General features: G+C 41.0%; 1 protein-coding gene across 1 annotated transcript in view; it reads right to left on the bottom strand.

Moving 5' to 3' along the window:
- HS6ST3 (heparan sulfate 6-O-sulfotransferase 3) overlaps positions 1-21326 on the bottom strand; it is a 721357-nt gene that overhangs the window by 318870 nt on the left and 381161 nt on the right. The window lies entirely within an intron of this gene.

Below are 21326 nucleotides of genomic sequence, written 5' to 3'. Positions count from 1 at the left end.
TTCTATACAGTAGGTCCTTGTTGTTTATCTATTTTGTATGTTGTTGTTCAGTCGCTCAGTCGTGTCTGACTCTTTGCAGCACCATGGACTGCAGCATGCCAGGCTTCCATGTCCTTCACCATCTCCTGGAGCTTGCTCAAACTCATGTTCCTCGAACTGGTGATGCATCTCATCCTCTGTCATCCCCTTCTTTTCCTGCATTCTATCTTACTCAGCATCAGGGTCTTTTCTAGCAGTGTAATTCTGTGAATCTCAAACTCCTAATTTATCCTTCCCACTCCCCTTTCCCCTTTGGTAACTCTAAGTTTGTTTTCTATGTCTATGAGTCTATTTCTCTTTTTAAAGTAAGTTCATTTGTACCATTTTATTTTTAGATTTCACATATAAGTGATATCATATGATATTTATCTTTGTCTGACTTGCTTCACTCAGTATGATAATCACTAAGTAGGGACCTGATAATTTTTTTTAACTTCTCACTTTGTGGAACTTGAGACTGTCACTTGAGGTCTGATGACTAAAATAAAAAGTCAGGTTATACTGCTCTCTTCTTCCCCATGTATTCCTCTCCTCTCCCCCTGTCCCCCATCACACTGCCTTCTGTGCAAACTAAATGAAGCAATAGCATCCTGGAGAGTATGCTGGTCCAGAATTCCAAAGGTTTACCTTCCTGTACCGCTAATTAGAGCATGATATGTGGGGGAAAAAATAGGCCTCTGTTAGTCTCAGGGTCCTTATGAAAAAAATGAAAAGAAATGCCACATGATCAAAGTTTTACCAAAACTGGTTGATTTAAAGCAACAACCCACAAAGGAAGTTGATGAGTTACCAACCTTTCTTAGTAACTCATGTCCAATATGGAATTCATGAAATTCCTCCTTACAACTTCTTCCAACCCTCAGTATGTGTGAAATACTCTAAATTATTCAGGGGGACTCAAAGACACTATCAAAGCAAGCTGTTGTCATTGTAAGCTCCAATCCACCATCCTTTGAAATGAACTCTTGCTTAAATACTGGTTTCCCATCACCTTCTGCACAAATATATTTCTCTTCCTATGAATGAAGATACTTCACCACAAATAGACCCCATCCTAGTGAACCACATTTGGCAACATCCACAAGATCTAATGTCACCACGGGTAGTAAATACTTTCAAGGAATGATTCACGTCTTAGTTCTTTGCCTCCTTGGGCAACCCATCCATCAGATTTATCTAGGGATTCTGAGTAGCTGTGGAAGAAAATTAGCCTAATTATCTGTGTTCTTGGAGTATTACGGCTCCAGCAAAGATGAAGACAGACTCTTCTTATCATGTCCATGTCAGAGTTACTCCTTACATTTAAGAGTTTTCACTAGTTATGACAAAGCACCACTCATTCCTTTCAACAAAAGGATAGTTCTAGCTGTTTTCAGATGGTGGTTGCTCAAGTAAAAATCTACCAGCTGCCTAGATCACTGTGCATCTCTGCAGGTGAAATTATGTTCTTCTAAAGCAGTTCAAATATTAGGGCTGAGAAGACCAGAGTGAGGTTTCTTTGTTCATTTCATGGTTCTTCGTTCCTTTTGTGGATGAGGAAATTTAGATGAGGTTAATCTAATTGTCATTAAGGGCCATTTTCGACTTCTGTATTCCTCATTTTGCAATATGACCACAGATGTCTTTGTGCCTTACCAGGTTTACTGAGGGACAAAGTTAGAATGATTTTATGTGATGTTCTTCCCCCTGTGACTATAGTTGGATGAGTAAAGTCCCTCATTAACTAGTGCATACCATTAGCAAAACAAATTCAGGAGGTTTTTTATTTTTTCTGTGTAATACTTGCTGATGGGTAATGCCACTATTTTCTCAAGGCAATATTCTAGCCAAATCACTTCTGCTCATACGTGCCTTAACAGACTGCTAATGGTCAAGGAGATGATAGAGGTTTCCAGGGAAATAAAAGGAAACTTGTGAAAACCCACCTGAAGAACACATTACACATTTATTATCAAGCAACTGAACTATTAGGTTGTATTAGTGTCCCAGGTCTTAAAAAACGTGGAACCTATTTTAACAACTGCTATCAACCTCCCATCATCCCTGTGTCATGTGTCCAAAGCTACGTAAGCACAGACTGTCCTGTGGAAAGGCATTGCTGAGACCCAGGAGCCGACCTTTAAGTCACCACCCACCGCTTTGGTCCACAAGCAAAATGTATAACACTGAAGAGGAACAAGAGCTCAGAGAATTAACATGTTCTAAACCCAAGAATATTCATGACACTTTGGTCCTAGTTATCAGAGCAAGAGTTTCCTAATGAAAGACAGAGGATGAGATGGCTGGATGGCGTCACTGACTCGATGGACATGAGTTTGGGTGAACTCCGGGAGTTGGTGATGGACAGGGAGGCCTGGCGTGCTGTGATTCATAGGGTTGCTAAGAGTCAGACACGACTGAGCGACTGAACTGAACTGATAGAAACAAAATAAATAGCCTCGTTGGTGAGAAGAGAGTTGCATTTTAGCTTTGAATCTTGCTTTTCCCAACTTGGGAAAATTCCAATAACTGTCAACTGTGCCCCTAGAAGGTAATGTATTTCAATAGCCAATCAATACATAAAATGTTTAGGGTTTTGAGTTCTCCTCTAAGAAGTTCTTGCATTTAGCTTCCATTTGATAGTATGTGATTAAAAAGACAAAATCCTGTGCCTCAGTTTCTCATCTGAGAGTTAAAAATAGGGAGAGCAATATAATGATTATTCAAAAGAAATAACTAAAACAAGTTTTAGCTAGAGACAATACTTGCTGTACTTACTACAATGTTTATTTTATCCTGTTTGTATTAATTTGAACAAACCTCCCTTGGGCAAACACTCCAAGAGATCATGATTTCTGAGCTTCTAATTTCTCTTCATTATGAGAAATTGATTCTTCCCCATAGTACGGTGATGAAAAACATGCCAATAACTCCAAATAAATAACTTAATATATTAAATTTATACTACTGTAGACTAAATGCTTTTTTTTTTTTTTTTTTGCATTCTCACAAAACCATCAATGCAGTAACATTGTGTTAAGCCAAAGATGCATTCTAAGTCCTATGCATGCGTGCATGCTAAGTCGCTTCAGTCATGTCCCACTCTTTGTGACCCCATGGACTGTATAGCCTGCCAGGCTTCTCTGTCTATGGGATTCTCCAAGCACGAATACTGGAGTGGGTTGTCATGCCTTCCTCCAGCGGATCTTCCCAACCCAGGGACTGAACCGTATCTCATGTCTCCTGCATGGACAGGTGGATTCTTCACCACTAGTGCCACCTGGGAAGCCTTGTAGGTCCAACAACCGGCCCCATATGGATTTGACATTACTCACTTCCCGGGGCCCTATACTCATTCTGTTCTTCATCTATAGGACCTGTTACCAGTGTCCTTGATTTTGTTTGTTTTAAATGCTTCCTATCCATGTGAACATGATCCATCCAGTCTCGAAGCTAACCTAACGAATCCTAATACCATGGTCCCCGTCCATCTATTGTATCAGATGTTCTCTAATGAGAAAGCAAGCGTCACTGTATCCACGCCTCAGCTTTATCTCACCGTGCTCCTCAGCAGACTGAGCATGTTGCATCCCTAACAACTTCCTGTGGCCCAAGAAACTGGCAGTCTCAGTACCATGCTTGATGCAGGGCAGTGACATTAAGATGTGTCCCCAAGAGGGAAAAAGTATTGAAGGGGGGGGTGTATATAAAATGAAGAGGATTCATTGACTAGCAAAAATCGATGAAGCAAAAATGGACCGTTTTCCTCTCATTGATTTTCACCGCTCATTGTGTGTTGACAGCCATCTCTGCAACTTTTCATTCATCTTGGAGTTTCCTGGGAGGCCACGCAAGGCTACGGGAACATTCACAACACTTGGCCAGGCCCTTCCCATTCCACTGAGGTATAACACCACACCGGAAAGAAAATTCTCACTGAGGAACAACTACAGTTTCTTACTGAAGAGTAAACTGCAGCCAATGCGTTAGTAAGCAGCGCTGTCCTCGCTGGATTCTGATGAAATCACATCAGAACCTTCACTCGGTGGCCTCTTGACTCTATCTGGCCATGTTCTCAGTTAGGCTTTCCTGTGAGAGCAGAGACCTACCCTCTTCCGGACTCAAGCTCCCAGCAGTCCAGAGAAATCGCACTCTACAAAAAGGGTCATCCATCATCTGTGAAAGCCAAGCAGCTTAAGATCCTGCCAAGAGCAGGGGCAGGGATTCTGAGTAATTGGACGTTGCCTGTGTGAGCCAAGTGCCGCCAGCAGTTGAAGACAAGAGGTGAGGTGAGGAGAAAGCGTCCCCCCTTCTTCCGGAAGAGGCTGTAAGGCCAGACCTCAGCTGCCATCTCCGAGGCCCTCAGGTGTGTGTCAAATTCCCTACCTATTTTTAAATAGCACATGCATTCGAAAATAAGTCAGCATGTACTTTTTGAAGGAGTTATCTACCATGAGTTGGCATGCAGTCACTTAGGCTCTAGAGAAGTTCAGATAAAGATTAAACTCCTTTTGATACAAGCCAAGAATACGGAGGAACCCAGCCCTGGCTACATTCTTGCCCTTTTGTTTATCCAATAAAGAAAATGATCTAAGACCAACTAAATCCCCATTTCCTTATTACCATTCCACATACCACCAGGGGTACTCAAGACCATGCATGTAACTACCTGTCAGTCAATAACAAAGCAAGAGCACTCTGTGTTAGTCCACTCACCCATGTTCATGCAGACAAGGTGGGAGTCACAAAATACTTACAGGAAAGTGAGAAGGGCACAAACTTGGCTTTGGGAAGAGACTGGTGGTTTAGCCATGTACTTGGAGAACTACTCCTCTGTTCATGGGATTCTCCAGGCAAGAATACTGGGATGGGTTGTTATTTCCTCTTCCAGGGGATCTTCCTAACCCAGGGATTGAAAGCTCAGCCCCTACCTCCCCTGTAATGGCAAGTGGATTGAGCTGCCTGGAAAGACCACTAAATGTCTAGATATTCTCAATGGGAGAACAGTGCCTGCTAAATTGAGCTTACCATGCTACATTGGTTAAGATCCAGCATCTCTCAACTATAAAAATTAAGGTATTCCTACATAAGCTCCCCAGATGAACCCAATGAATGAGCAATACTACAAGTAACCAGCCACCATCTTCCCTTCCCCTATCTTTCCGCTCCCCGCTCCACCATCTGGCCTTTTTATTCTTCTCCTGTCCTTTCACAATGCTGACCGGATGCCTGTTTCAGGCACTGTGTTAGTCCCTAGGGATTCAAGCTGATTAGGCGTTACTATAGTCCTTGAGAAACTTTCAGTTCTGTCCGGAGAACAGAGTTACAGCAATGATATGGCACACGGGGTAAATACAATGAGAGAGGGAAACGCCAGACACTAAGAAGCACAGAGGAAGGGCATCAGGGCCAGCTTAAGGCAATCATGGGTGGCTTCCAGGAGGAAGTGTTTCCTTGACCTTAGTTTTAAATGGGAGTTTGTTCATATAGAAGGGGAGGAAAGCCCAAAAGAACAGCCTGAGACTGTGAAACATGGCAGGTTCAACAGTGATCCTAAATGGCCTCAGTCACACTGTTCACACATGAGGACAAACGAGAGGGAAACCAGGCTCACGACATCAGCCTGAGGCAGTTACAGACTTAGCAGCTTAGCATACAGAGCTAAGAAATTGGAACTTACCCTTAAAAACTGAAAATCCACTGAAATCTTTTAAGTGATTGAGGACTATGGTCGTCGACTGCTGTGTCTCTGACTTTATAAACAATAGGACAGTTGCCAAGTCTGAACCCAAGTCTGCAGAAGCAACCCCTATTTCCACTCAGGATTCTGCCCAGGAGGAGCAAACCCCACAGAGCCCCTAGCCCTTCAGCCCAGGTCCTGAAATGATCGGACCCACACCTGGCTGCATCACGTTCAGTCAGAATCAGCCAGACCTCAGCTCCTGCAGATCCCAGAGCAAGAAAAACATATGCCTGTGCTGTCAGCCCCAAGATTTGGGTCACTGTTCATCACACTGCATTCCCGTAGCAATAACTGACTCATAGAAGTACTGAATCCATTTCTTCCACTTTTTTTTTTAACCAAAATAAGAAGACGATGGTCTACTCAGACTCCAGAAGGAACTCATTTCAGATAAAAATAGCTCTTTTGATAAGGACAATATATCCCACTGTGGGACTAAGGGGAGTGGAGAGGAAGGTTGAAGCTCTGCTGGCTAAAATCACTTTCTTGTCAGCGAGAAATATTAGTGTTTTGAGAGTTTAGATTGCTTAAGGAAATGAGAGAAGATGGGAGAGAGATGCTCAGTCATTCACCAGATTTTTAAGAGCCTGCTGAAATGGTCATGTTGGCCTGCCTCCCCCTCTCCTGTGAGCAGACCACAGACCTTCTGGGGGTCTCTGTCATTCGTCCCTGATCCCCTGGCACAGACAATGGGCACTGAGGACGTGTAAACCCAGGGGAGCAAAAGGGAAGCTGATAAGCAGGGAAAGCTGGTCTGTAGAAAGGAAAAAAAAAAAAAAAATGGGGGCGAAACAGACAAGGAAGCAGGAGTTCATAGTTCTTTGGCTCCAGAGGGCAGAGTACATCTAAGATCAACTGTCTTGGTTCCCAGACATGCCTCTTCCTGTTTTCAGTCCCCACAAGGCCTGGCAGTACTTCCTGCTTTTTTGATCTGAGATGTAACACTGAATCACAGTAATAAATCCTCCATTTGCCTAGTCAAGTAGTGTTATCGCTCAGTCGTGTCTGACTCTTTGTGACCCCATGGACAGTCCGCCAGGCTCCTCTGTCCATGGGATTCTCCCAGGCCAAAATACTGGAGTGGGTTGCCATTGCTTTCTCCAGGGGATCTTCCCACCCCAGGGATCGAACCGAGGTCTCCCTCATCTCAGGAAAATTCTTTACTGTCTGAGCTACCAGGGCAGCACCTTCATTTGCTTAAGCTCAAGAAAAGAGGTGCTACTCAAAATTGAAAGAAATGTGAGGAAAATAGTCATATATGTGCTAGGCATGAGGAGTACAAGAGAGGCAGGACAGATAAATGAACAGATTTTGGCCAACAGTTCAAAGTTGTGATATAAACACAGATGCTCTGGAATAACCTCCGCAGACTTGGACGAGTCCAGAAGCTGGCTATCGGTCTAACAGTTTATCAGAGAGGGTATAATAAAACAAGGTCGAATGCCATCTAGATGACCAGGAAGAGTCTGAGGAATGGGCTCTTGGTTGAGCAAAAATCAGTTCAGTTCAGTTGCTCAGTCATGTCCAATTCTTTTCGACCCCATGAAATGCAGCGCGCGAGGCCTCCCTGTCCATCACCAACTCCCGGAGTTTACTCAAACTCATATCCATTGAGTCAGTGATGCCATCCAACCATCTCATCCTCTGTTGTCTCCTTCTCCTCCTGCCCTCAATCTTTCCCAGCATCAGGGTCTTTTCAAATGAGTCACTCTTTGTATCAGGTGGCCAAAGTATTGGAGTTTCAGCTTCAGCATCAGTCCTTCCAATGAATATTCAGGACGGATCTCCTTTAGAATGGACTGGTTGAATCTCCTTGCAGTCCCAGGGACTCTCAAGAGTCTTCATCAACATCACAGTTCAAAAGCATCAATTCTTCGGCACTCAGCTTTCTTTATAGTCCAACTCTGACATCCATACATGACTACTGGAAAAACCAGAGCTTTGATTAGACAGGCCTTTGTTGGCAAAGTAATGTCTCTGCCTTTTAACATGCTGAGTTTGTCACACGCTAGTAAAGTAATTCTCAAAATCCTCCAAGCAAGGCTTCAACAATTTGTGAACCGGAAATATCTATTTCTGTTTTACTGACTATGCCAAAGCCTTTGATTGTGTGGATCACAATAAACTGTGGAAAATTCTGAAAGAGATCAGAGCACCAGACCACCTGACCTGCTTCTTGAGAAACCTGTATGCAGGTCAGGAAGCAACAGTTAGAACTGGACATGGAACAACAGACTGGTTCCAAATAGGAAAAGCAGTACGTCAAGGCTGTATATTGTCACCCTGCTTATTTAACTTAAAGGCGGAGTACATCATGAGAAACGCTGGGCTGGATGAAGCACGAGCTGGAATTAAGATTGCCTGGAGAAATATCAATAACCTCAGATAACCGCAGATGACACCACGCTTATGGCAGAAAGTGAAGAAGAACTCAAGAGTCTCTTGATGAAAGTGAAAGAGGAGAGTGAAAAAGTTGGCTTCAAGTTCAACATTTAGAAAACTAAGATCATGGCATCTGGTCCCATCACTTCATGGCAAATAAATGGGGAAACAGTAGAAACAGTGGCTGACTTTATTTTAGGGGGGCTCCAAAATCACTGCAGATGGTGACTGAAGCCATGAAATTAAAAGACGCTTCCTCCTTGGAAGAAAAGTTATGAGCAAAAACGGTCCTTGGCTAATGTTGAGGGGAAATTTGCAGAGTGATCAGGACAGAATCCAGACTGCAGCGGGCTGAAGAGAAGATGAGAAAGTATAAACAAGGGGAGACAACTCTTCAAACACTTCTGAGAACCAGGACAGTGGAAGAGGCAGGGCTTCAGGTGGAGGGGACATGGGCTGGGTTGAAAAATTATTTTTTCCTGTTGTTGTCTAACAGGAAAGATGTGAGGAATAGGTGTTACAGGTCACGTCTCTAGAAGAGGAAATCTTTTGTGGGAAACAATGAAGATAACAAAGAAGATAAAGACAGCCCACTCTGAATATGCGAGTTTAGTCAAACTAAACTCTTCTTATTATAAACCAACTGCTTGGGAGGAGATTATTTTGGGTGGAAAAATGCATTGCCATACTCAAATGGAGTGTCTGAAAACTAATTACTGTTCGTAACTTATTCATCCCCAATACCTTACCAACATGATCCTTCTGTAATAGATTCATATTTCAAAGTGCAGAATGGAAAAAAATGTGCCAGCTAGCAATGACACAGAGACCATAGTCCTAGGTATAAACGCAGTGGGAAACGTGAATATGGGGAGATTTTTAACACGACTTCATTTACAGGGTTAATTTTCTTTTTATAACTCTCATTCCCCAAGGGTACTGAATGTGTGCCCAGCAAATCACTGAAAATGTGTTTTGCTGACTTTGAAGTATCTTCAAATGTATGTAGCATGTTTGATAAAGACTTCCCTTGTGAAATTAATTGTATTTTTAAATACAGAAAAATATTACTATAGAAAGAGGACCACCTGTTGTAAATTGAGCAGTACAGAGAGAAAGTGTTGCACCAACCATATTTCCTAGAACCTCAACTGATTTTGATGTTTTTTAAGTCATTGCCATACCCCTTGTACCGCCACCATCACCGCCATTACTTAGCAACACCACCACCATCATCACCATCACTAACACCAGCTCACCACCGCCGCCACCACTACAATCACCATCACCACCTCCTCTGTCACCATCGCTACCATCAACCGTCTCGACTACTGTTCCTACGACCGCCTCCATCACCCTTACCATCATCACCTCTACCAATAAATCATCACCATTAGCTGGTTTCCCACTATAATTTCTGAACCATGAGTTGCTCTTTGGATCAGTAATTTCTGATAGGGCTCATCCAGTTGCAAAACATTTCTGTGCCACTTTGTCTCCCGAAGCTCCTTTCATTCTCTGGCGGTGGTGGTTTAGTCGCTAAGTCGAGCCTGACTCTTGCAACCCATGGACTGTAGCCTCCCAGGCTCCTCTGTCCATGGGATTCTCCAGGCGAGAATACAGGAGTGAGTTGCCGCTTCCTTCTCCTTTCCTTCTCTATTTGTATAATAAACGATAATCAATAGACAAATGTAGGCCAGCACCCAGGGCAGAAGTGCAGAATGAAGGCTCGGGGCAAGGGGTGGAGGAGCAAGTACCAAGTAACAAGGCTGCAACAATGACCTGGTTTTCAACACACACTGATGGATTTGTGATAGGAACTTATAAAAGTAGCATGTGCAGCCAGGGCTTTATTTTTAATGTCCCAGCATTGATCAAAAAAAAGAAAAAGTGGGGGGGAGGGGAATTCAACTAAGCCAATGATGGAGAAAACTAATTTCATGGTAAAATAATTCCAAAATGTATTTAAGGTGCACTGGCAAGACCATTTTCAAAGAAATCTGCATTACAAAACATGCACGGGAATTGAAGACTCCATTCAGATAACCTCCAGCTGCTAAGGAAACACTGTTTTCTTTTGCTCTTTCCCACTGTTTCCTGTAAACAATTTTATGAAGGGGAAAAGCTTCCTTACCACATCTGCCCTTGTCAAAAGAAAGGCACAGCATGGTGCAAATATGTTGTTTTGTTTCTTCCATTAGCAAATATTTCTTTTCTCTCCTAAAAGACATGAATAAACAAGAAGAAAACAGTGGTGCTGAAATTACTCACTAGTCTCCTTGAAGGAGATCAATATGGAAGAGTAATCGAAAATGGATGTTTTTAGGTCTTGTCAAAGAGAGGAGCTTGGTGAAGGCAGCTCTTCTTGTGAATTACTGTATTTTACATTCACTGCCCCAAGATCCAGGATAAATATTTTATGTCTTAAAAACATCTAAAATTCTAAATGATCACTTCATAGCCTCTATAAACAGAGCTCCATAATATATGCACAGTAGATTTGTCTTTTTGTTTAAATGGTGACACCTTGACTCAGCATGAGTGTGTTGGGTAGACTTAAACTTTCAGTGGGAAAAAATCACTCAAACACAGTTATGGATTAGCATGGATTTTACTTTCAGATGGATTAGCATGGATTTTACTTTCAGCGTCCCTATTTTCCTTGCAGAAAAAAGACATCTGATTAACCACATGATGGGGGTGGTGTGGGGTGGTGTAGTCTATTAAAATTCAAATGACCACGCAAAATATATTCAGCCAAATGACCACAAAACCAAATAAATTCTTCATCAGTTCAATTTCTATGTTCTTACTCACACTTTTTTCAATTTAAAGATGCAGTTTCTTGCTTTCTGTGCTTTCTCATAATTCATGAGGGAACCCATTCAAGATGCCTAGGGCGTCACATCGTACATTGTTTGCATGCTTGCTTCTAAGTCTGATTTGTCGTTTTCTTAAACTTAAGGCACGAAGTTTTCGTTTAGGATGGTGTGTAGCAATTTCTGACATTTTGAAGTATAAACAGTCTCTGAGAAAAGTCAACATTTAGATATACGTAAAGAAAACAGAAGTTTTAATCGTTGGGCAGACACAGACCTTGAAAGTCAATATAAAAAAGCACAGCACTGACCAACACTGACTACACCACGCCAGCAATGGGTCTTTAATGAAGTCAGTTTCAAATTCCCGGGTTTCATTTGGTGTCTTGACCCTGACGAGTACTACTCTCAGTCCATACCTAATCCTTGCACCAACCTTATTTTCAGCTTTATTCTGCGGTGAACTTGAACACCATATATGTAGTGGGTTCTAACAGTGGGTCTAAGTCAGGCTACCTAACCACGAAACGAAATAAGTGTTCCATCCGTTCAATTTCTATGTTCTTACCCTTTTCTCAGTACATCCAATTTCTTGCTTTCCATGCTTTCTTATAATTTATGAGAAATGCATATTCAAGATGCTGACTGTACCTTTCAGTGGTTTTAAATTCTGACTGTGCCCTTCAGTAGAACTATAACGTGGGGCACATGATGTGATGTCTCAGTCTCAATTCCCTCATCTGCAAAATGGTATCAAATAACAGCCATGTGATGCAGTTGTATGAATATTAGATGACTTAATATATAAAGGCTGCTTATATAGAAAATGATGAATTAATTCTTTGGTTGTTATTACCATCACTTATAATAATAATTATCATTACTTTAAATATTGTATATGTTTGAAGTGTCTAGCATGATGTTTTGATAAACATACACAGAATATAGTCATAATAACTTTGGCTATTGTGACGAATGCTGTAATAGTACTAAAAGCTCAGGCAAAAAAAGCAAAAATAAACAATCAGGACTACGTCAAACTAAAAAAACTTCTGCCCAGCAAAGGAAACAATCAATGAAGTAAAAACAAATGGATGAATTGGGAGAAAGTATTTGCAAACCTAATATCTGATAAAAAAAAAGGTTAATTCAAAATATGTATCCAAATATATAGGAACCCCTATAACTCAACAGCCAAAAAAAACACCTCAAATTTAAAAATTGGCAAAGGTCTTGATTAAACATTTTTCCAAAGAAGATATACAAATGGCCGGCCAACAGGTACATGCAAATAAAAACCACAATGAGATACCACCTCACACCTCTGAAAATGGCTATTATCAAAAAGAGTTCAGTTCAGTTCAGTTGCTCAGTCGTGTCCAACTCTTTGTGACCCCGTGAACTGCAGCATGCCAGGCCTCCCTGTCCATCACCAACTTCCAGAGTCCATCCAAACCCATGTCCATTGAGTCGGTGATGCCATCCAACCATCTCATCCTCTGTCGTTCCCTTCTCCTCCTGCCCTCAATCTTTCCCAGTATCAGGGTCTTTTCTGATGAGTCAGCTCTTAGCATCAGGTGGCCAAAGTATTGGAGTTTCAGCTTCAACATCAGTCCTTCCAATGAATACACAGGGCTGATCTCCTTTAGGATGGACTGGTTGGGTCTTCTTACAGTCCAAGGGACTCTCAAGAGTCTTCTCCAACACCACAGTTCAAAAGCATCAACTCTTCGGCACTCAGCTTTCTTTATAGTCCAAATCTCACAGGTGACAAACGCTGGCTCTACCAAAGTTATGAAGAAGAGGGAACCACTGGGCACTGTTGGTGGGAATGTAAACTTGGGTAGTTACTATGAGAAACAGTGTGGAGTTTCCTCAAAAAATTAAAATTAGAACCACCAAATGATCCAGGAACCCCACTTCTGGGTATATACCCAAAGGAAATGACGTCAATAACTCAAAGAGAGATCTTGTGCTCCCAAGTTCATTGCAGAATTATTCACATGAAGTACTATTATTAGCATGGTTGTCTGTCCCTTTTGATCATAAGGGAAAAGAGCAGGCCCTGTATATTTGTACAGCTTGAACAATGCCTTGTATAAGGTGGGTGCTCCATAACCTATCCAGTCTCTGGTTTTTGCAATGGCAGCCCACTCCAGTACTCTTGCCTGGGAAATCCCATGGATGGAGGAGCCTGGTGGCCTGCAGTCCATGGGGTCGCTAAGAGTCGGACAGGACTGATCGACTTCACTTTTCACTTTCATGCATTGGAGAAGGAGATGGCAACCCACTCCAGTGTTCTTGCCTGGAGAATCCCAGGGACAGGGGAGCTTGGTGGGCTGCCGTCTATGGGGTCGCACAGAGTTGGACACGACCAAAGCAACTTAGCAGCAGCAGCAGCAGCTACTGAGGTAAAGATAAAAATGACTAGAGGCACAATTATAAAAGAATAATCAGAATTCCAAAAATATCCCATTTTGCAGCATGATCTTGCTTCTCTTTTCCCATAAGACTAATTAAAAGGAAACGGGACTAAGGACAGATTTAAGCAGATGATGGTGCCAACTGCTATGATGGCTCTCCTGCATGTAATCCTGCCATCATTTTTCCTCACACCGTATTAGATGACCATGCTTGAGAAAGACCTCTCCGCTGAAATGCAAATAAGTACACAAGGAGAGTTGGAAGCACTTTCACGTTTTCAAACCCTGTACACAATGAGATCCATATATGCGATGCATTGAATTATAGCCAGCATGGAGGACTCAGAATTAGAAGGCAAGTTGGTAAGTACAACCACTAATGTGCGAAGGATTCCTTAGACAGACTACTTAATGCCCACCCATCCAAAATGAAAAGCAGTTCATGATGTCACGTTGAGGGAGAAAAAGCAAAAAACCAAAAAAAAAACGATTTCCCTCTCAGTTCAATAAGCATGTCTTCCACTTAACTTGCAAATGGGAGGAAGAAAGAAGAAACTAGAAACATACATGTAAAGGCAAAACAATTGAAGTCAAGGAAACTAGCTTCAAGTGACATTGCATATTTTTTCTAACCTTTTCCCCTTACAGGTCTTGCTAAGAAAAATAAAATTCTCAGGGGCACCAATCATTTTAATCTATGACCAAGGATTTTTCATGAGTGATGCATGTGTCTCCTCTCATCAAAGAAATTTTTTCCAATTTAAAAATGCTAACATGCATGTTTGCCAAGTTGTTTCAGTCATGTCCGACTCTTTGCAACCCTATGGACCTTAGCCCGCCAGGCTCCTCTGTCCACGGAGATTCTCCAGGCAGAAACTGGAGTGGGTTGCCATGCCCTCCTCCAGGGGATCTTCCCAACCCAGGGATAGAACCTGCATCTCTTATGTCTCCTACATTGGCAGGGAGGTTCTTTACCACTAGCGCCTCCTGGGAAGCCGTGTCATTTCTTTTCGACTATCATTTTCACTTGAAAAATATTAAGAAAAAGAAACAAATCAAAATTATCTGTAATTCAATGGCTCAAAGAGAGAGTTATCCTCATAGTTTGGTTTCATATTTCATTTTTACATTTTTATTATTGTAAAATTGACCATGGTATGATCACATGGAGAAAACATATGAAGATTTTTAAAAATTATAACAAAGTAAGCACCCGTATCCATCCAGTCCATCCTAAAGGAAATCAGTCCTGAATATTCATTGGAAGGACTGATGTTTGAAGCTGAAAGTCCAATACTTTGGCCACCTGATGCAAAGAACTGACTCATTGGAAAAGACCCTGATGCTGGGAAAGATTGAAGGCAGGAGGAGAAGGGGACGATAGAGGATGAGATGGTTGGATGGCATCACGGACTCAATGGACATGAGTTTGAGTCAACTTCGGGAGCTAGTGATGGACAGGGAGCCCTGGTGTGCTGCAGTCCATGGGGTCACAGTCAGACACGACTGAGTGACTGAAGTGAACTGAATTGAAAAGCACCCGTGTAAGCACCACCCAGATTCAAAAGTATAAAACTGTACCATCCTTTACAAGTTCCTTATTGCTCCAACCCCAGTCACCCCACCCTTCCTCATCACCCTCATCCTCTCTTCCTGAGCCTAACACTTCTTTTGACACCTGTGGGTTGCATCTCTAAATAATGTGTTAAAAGTTTCATTTGTTAAAGATAAATTGTACAACAGAGTGAATCATAGCCATTAACTTGTAGTAATATGTGATGGTAATCTGTAAAAATACTGAATCACTACACATACTCTGTATGCCAGAAACTAATATAATATTGTGAATCAATTATATTTAAATAAAAATAAAAAGCAAAGTAAAACTTTTGTTTCTTAACTTGACAGAAGTGAAATTATACACTGTGTATTATTAGAGGCTTGCTTCTTTTCATTCATCATTATGTCTGTGCAAAACTCATCCAAATTAAGGCACAAGCTACATTTCAGTTATTTTTATAGCTGTGTAGTAGTCCACAGAGTAAGACCTCAGGTAGATTTTGATTCTAATACTGATGGTCATTTGGGTTGTTTCTATGTTTTGATGCTAAGGTTATTTTTATGCATGTGTCCCAGTGAAAATTTGCAGCATTCACGAGAGTTTCCACTTAATAACAAGTACGCAGGGTTTAAAGGTTATATGCAGGTTCAGATTTCCTCAGTAATACCAAAATGTTTTCCCAAGTAGTTATACCAATTTCTACTCCCAAAGAAGTGGATGAGAGTCCCCATCTACAACCTAACACTTAGTCTCATCCAACTTCTTAGCTTTTACCAGTCTGGAGGGTACATGTCGTTTAAATACTCCAACTTATTGAGTTGTAGCCTCTTTTCCTATCAGCTTTGCCATTTTGAGTTTCTCTCTGAGTGTTTCTGTGAGTGTGCATAAGTGTGTGAAATGTCTTGCCAATATCATAATATGGTTATAATGGATACTACAGATGTGCTGTTTTCAAATTAAGAGAGATAGGAAGTACTTCTCTGGTCTTTTTTGGCTTTAAAGCTTAAAATAAATACAGAAATGATTAGAGAAACTATCATGGTCAATAGCACCACTATTGACATAATTGTTCAAACTAGTAGTGGAAATCACTCTATCTTTTTTTTCCATTACCCTATCTTCCTTCCAGAAGGTAGAGTCTCTACTATCTTCCAGTAGGTGATCAAATTCTATTGAGACTACATCTAAATTGCGTAGTTAGTTCCAAGAAACCTATGGTTCCTCTTTTTCCATGATATAAATACATGCTGCTGCTGCTGCTAAGTCACTTCAGTCGTGTCCGACTCTGTTCGACCCCATAGACGGCAGCCCACCAGGCTCCCCCGTCCCTGGGATTCTCCAGGCAAGAACGCTGGAGTGGGTTGCCATTTCCTTCTCCAATGCATGAAAGTGAAAAGTGAAAGTGAAGTCGCTCAGTCGTGCCCAACTCTTAATATATAAGCATACTTATTTTGGGGGCTTTCCAGGCGGCGCTAATGGTAAAGAACCCCCCTGCCAATGCAGGAGACAGAAGAGACTTGGGTTCAATCCCTGGGTTGGGAAGATCCGCTGGAGGAGGGCATGGCAACCGACTCCAGTATTTTTGCCTGGTAAATCCCATGGACAGTGGAGCTTGGTGAGCTAAAGTCCATAGGGTCACAAAGAGTTGGACATGACTGAAGTGACCTAGCATGCAGACATACTTATTTATAAGCTCCACTCTTGTCTCCAGAATAGCTGTTATGATCTACAGTGTTAGAAACATTTTTGTACAATGTGTATAAGCATTTCTCTATGATGTATATTAAAGTGGTGTTTAGGAATATGGGAGTGTGTGAATGTTTTAATTACTAAGAAATTCCAAAAGTGAATGAGGGTTCTCCACTGCTATTCCAACCTCATAAAACTCTTTTCTTGGTAGCTTTAGTGAGTCGGTAGGGCTTCCCTGATAACTCAGTTTGTAAAGAATCCACCTGCAATGCAGGAGACCCCGGTTCAATTCCTGGGTCGGGAAAATCCCCTGGAATTGAACTAGGCTACCCACTCCAGTACTCTTGGGCTCCCCTTGTGGCTTAGCTGGTAAAGAATCTACCTGCAATGCGGGTGACCTGGGTTCAATCCCTGGATTGGGAAGATCTCCTGGAGAAAGGAAAGGCTACCCACTCTAGTATTCTGGCCTGGAGTTAGAAACAACTCTTGTGAGTCTTTTGGACTGCAAAGAGATCAAACCAGTCAATCCTCAAGGAAATCAGTCCTGAATATTGATTGGAAGGACAGATGCTGAAGCTGAAGCTCCAGTGCTTTGGCTACCTGATTCAAAGAACTCATTGGAAAAGACCCTGATGCTGGGAAAGATTGAAGGCAGGAGGAGAAGGGGATGACAGAAGATGATGAGATTGTTGGATGGCATCACCAACTCGATGGAAGAATTGATGCTTTGAAACTGTGGTGTTGGAGAAGACTCTTGAGAGTCCCTTGGACTGCAAGTAGATACAACCAGTTCATCCTAAAGGAGATCAGTCCTGAGTGTTCATTGGAAGGACTGATGCTGAAGCTGAAACTCCAATACTTTGACCACCTGATGCGAAGAGTTGACTCATTGGAAAAGACCCTGATGCTGGGAGGGATTGGGGGCAGGAGGAAAAGGGGACGACAGAGGATGAGATGGCTGGATGGCATCAGTGACTTGATGGACATGAGTTTGAGTTGGTGATGGACAGGGAAGCCTAGCATGCTGCAGTCCATGGGATCACAAAGAGTCGGACATGATTGAGTGACTGAACTGAACTGAGAGAGTGGGTAATGGTATTTCATTGTGTGTTTAATTTTCATTTCTCTGAATAATGTTATTTAACACATTGTCATGTGTCTGTGAGTCTTATAATTTTCCCTTTCTTTTTTAAATCTTGGGGATTTTTTTTATTTTGTATTGGATTGTCTTTTTCTCACCAAATTGAGGAGGTTCGATTTGTTATGCGGGTACTAGTTGTTTGCCAGTTGTATGTGTTGTCAGTTTGTGGACTGTATTTTCACTCTGTTTACCAGTGCCTTTTGATAAAGAATATCTTAATTTTAATATGATGAAATTAAATCCTCCCTTAATGATTTGCATTTTGGGGTCTTGCATGATTTGTGTCTTTGTTGAAAAAATCTCTTTCTATCCTGTGATCGTGAAAACATACTCCTATATTTTCTTCTAAATGTTTCATAATTTTCTCTTTCACTTGCAAAATTTTAGTCACTTTAACTTACTTTTTATAAGGATATAAGGATATAATGAGAGTTGGACTGCAAAGAAAGCTGAGCGCCGAATAATTGATGCTTTTGAACTGTGGTGTTGGAGAAGACTCTTGAGAGTCCCTTAGACTGCAAGGAGATCCAACCAGTCCATTCTAAAGGAGATCAGTCCTGAATATTCATTGGAAGGACTGATGCTAAAGCTGAAACTCTAATATTTTGGCCACCTGATGCAAAGAACTGACTCATTTGAAAAGACCCTGATGCTGGGAGGGATTGGGGGCAAGAGGAGAAGGGGATGACAGAGGATGAGATGGGTGGCTGGCATCACCAACTCAATGGATGTGAGTCTGGGTGAACTCCGGGAGTTGGTGATGGACAGGGAGGCCTGGCGTGCTGTGATTCACGGGGTCGCAAGAGTCAGACACAACTGAGCGACTGAACTGAACTGAACTGAACTGAATAGGCACCAAACTTCAATCTTACCATACAATTAACTAATCACTTGTCCATTACTGTTTATATTTACCCCCATTCTGTAATGCTATCTTTATAAAGTTTTCACATATACCTCTCTGCATTTTACTCCAGAGTTCTACACATTCAACTCTGTACATTGTCTAAATATGGACAATGAAATATAGACTTAAATACAGATTTAAAAGAATATGCCTCATCTATTCTTCTTCATGGGTGTCCTGGATATTCCTTGGACTTTGTTTATTCAAGTAATTTTTTAAAGCATATCTAGTTATACAAATACCTACCATGATGTTGAGCTTTTTACTGAATTGGCATTGAATTTATAAATCAACTAGGAAAAGAATAACATCTGATCAAGACTCTGACATATGGCTCCCCATTTTTTGAGATTTTCTTTAATTTCTTTGCAATAAAATTTATAATCTTCTACATTTTTTCCTGCATTACATTTGCCTAACTGTACACATTGTTTAAATAGGAATATAGTATTATAAAACTTCTATCAGATTTATTCATTATTTCTTACTACTTTCAGATGTTGTTACACTAACTTCTCAGGGTTAGCCTATAGAAACGAAACTCACTTTTAGACATTGATTTTATATCCAGCTACCTGCTAAACTCTTATTAATTCTAGTAACATATTTACATATCTTTTCGTGGTTCCTACATAGATAAGTTTTGAACAATGACAATTTTGCTTATTCTTGCCAATTCTTAGTTTTTGTTTTTTGTCTTATTACTTCAGCACAAACCTCCAGTACAATATTGAACAGAAGTAGTGACAGCTCTTGGCCTTAAAAAGCTTTCAGTATGTCACCATTAAGTGAATGTTTGCTGTAATCTTTGGTATAGATTCCTTTCATCAGACTTTCATACTTTTTTGAAGTCATAAATAGATGCTGAATTTTATAAAATTCTTTTTCTCCTGAATCCATTGGAAGTTTAAAAAGATTACTGTGTTTTGTGTGATAGATTACTGCTAAGTCACTTCAGTCATGTCCGACTCTGTGCGACCCCATAGACGGCAGCCCACCAGGCTCCCCGGTCCCTGGGATTCTCCAGGTAAGAACACTGGAGTGGGTTGCCATTTCCTTCTCCAATGCATGAAAGTGAAAAGTGAAAGTGAAGCCGCTCAGTTGTGTCCGACTCCTAGCAACCCCATGGACTACAAGGCTCCTCCATCCATGGGATTTTCCAGAGGTTAATCAATTTGTTAACATTAAATAAACTTTGTATTCCTGGGATAACACTATATACTACCTTTTTTGATGTTATCTGGATTCTGTCTGCTACAACTTTATACATTTGCACCTAATTTCATGAGGAGAATAGCTAAAATTTTTCTTCTAACCTACTTGCCTTTTTGCCAGGTGTCTGTGTCAAGGATCTGCTTGCCCCATATAAGAGGTTTCAGACTGCCCTCTTTCTTCCTTCTTCTCAGAAAGAGTTCATGTAACATTGATATTACCTGTACCCTGACTATCTGAAAACACTTGGCCCTGATGAGAAATTTCAAGGTCTCATGGACTTGGCAGAAACCCCTGAAGTGGAAGCTAGCTTTGGAGCTCACCCAACTTCCAGAATTCCAGATCTCACTTGAGTTTGGGTCTCTTAAGATTTGTTCAGATTGTATTAGCTCAGCAATGCATTTGTAAAAGATTTTTAAATTATTTTTCACTAGCTTGTGATTATTTTAATCAAGTGATCTTTGATAACATCAGAAATGGAAACACCAATGATCTTCTAATAGGATTTGACCTGTCCTCACTTCTCAGACCAGATATACTCAGGCCCACCTACTATACGCCATGTCTACTCTTACATATAGTAGAGGTTCAGGTAATATTTATTAAATGAGCAAATGAATATTTTAACTGCATTCTACGTATTTTGTTATTGCCCTTTTCTCAGCACATTATAATTTTTACTTACATGTTTATCACCCAAGCAGAACTGTCAGTTTTTGAAGAATATGAAGCTGTTTATATCTGTTTATATGTCTTCTTATCCCCAGTGTCTAGCACATAAATTTACTGAATAAACGAGTGAATAAGTATACAGACAAATCAATCACTGTAGTTAATTTGAATATATGTAGGTTAAATTTTACCCAGATGCTTTTTAATATGCTAACAAATAGGTAATTAATGCAATGCAGGGAAACCAAGATATAAATCATCGATTTCTGCAGCAAAGTAAATGTACTGTCATTTAATTGGGTGTATCTCCCATTTCATGGAGTGGCTCATGTAAATTTCAGATAATTAAAAGCCTACAGTGAGCTGTTCAATAGCACTCAGGATGCTTTTTGTTTTTTGCCCCCAGGCAGCTTGCTTTTGGCAGAAGATGTCCAGTCTAGATGCATTATATGAACATAAGTTATACTTCTTGACAAGATGCTCTGAACCTCATCACTGAAAGAGAAGGGATACAAGAAGATGGTGCAACGCAGGCATGCTGCCAGACCTATTTCCTTAACTGAAAACTACCTGCAAATAAAATTTAGAGTCATATGAGCTGTCTAATTCTTAAAGCCTCTGTTATGTGAAGTAATGGCCTCCTACAGTTTACCCCCAAGTATAGATACATGAAAAATCAATACCAATGCACAGACAGTTCTCTGAAGAAGAGCCAATGTTCCTGCAATAACTAACAGTATTCAGTCTCAAAGAGTGTAG

The sequence above is a fragment of the Bos indicus genome, chromosome 12 (assembly GCF_029378745.1).
Source record: "Bos indicus isolate NIAB-ARS_2022 breed Sahiwal x Tharparkar chromosome 12, NIAB-ARS_B.indTharparkar_mat_pri_1.0, whole genome shotgun sequence".
In the NCBI taxonomy this organism is placed as follows: domain Eukaryota; kingdom Metazoa; phylum Chordata; class Mammalia; order Artiodactyla; family Bovidae; genus Bos; species Bos indicus.
This window is presented reverse-complemented; position numbering and strand designations above follow the sequence as displayed.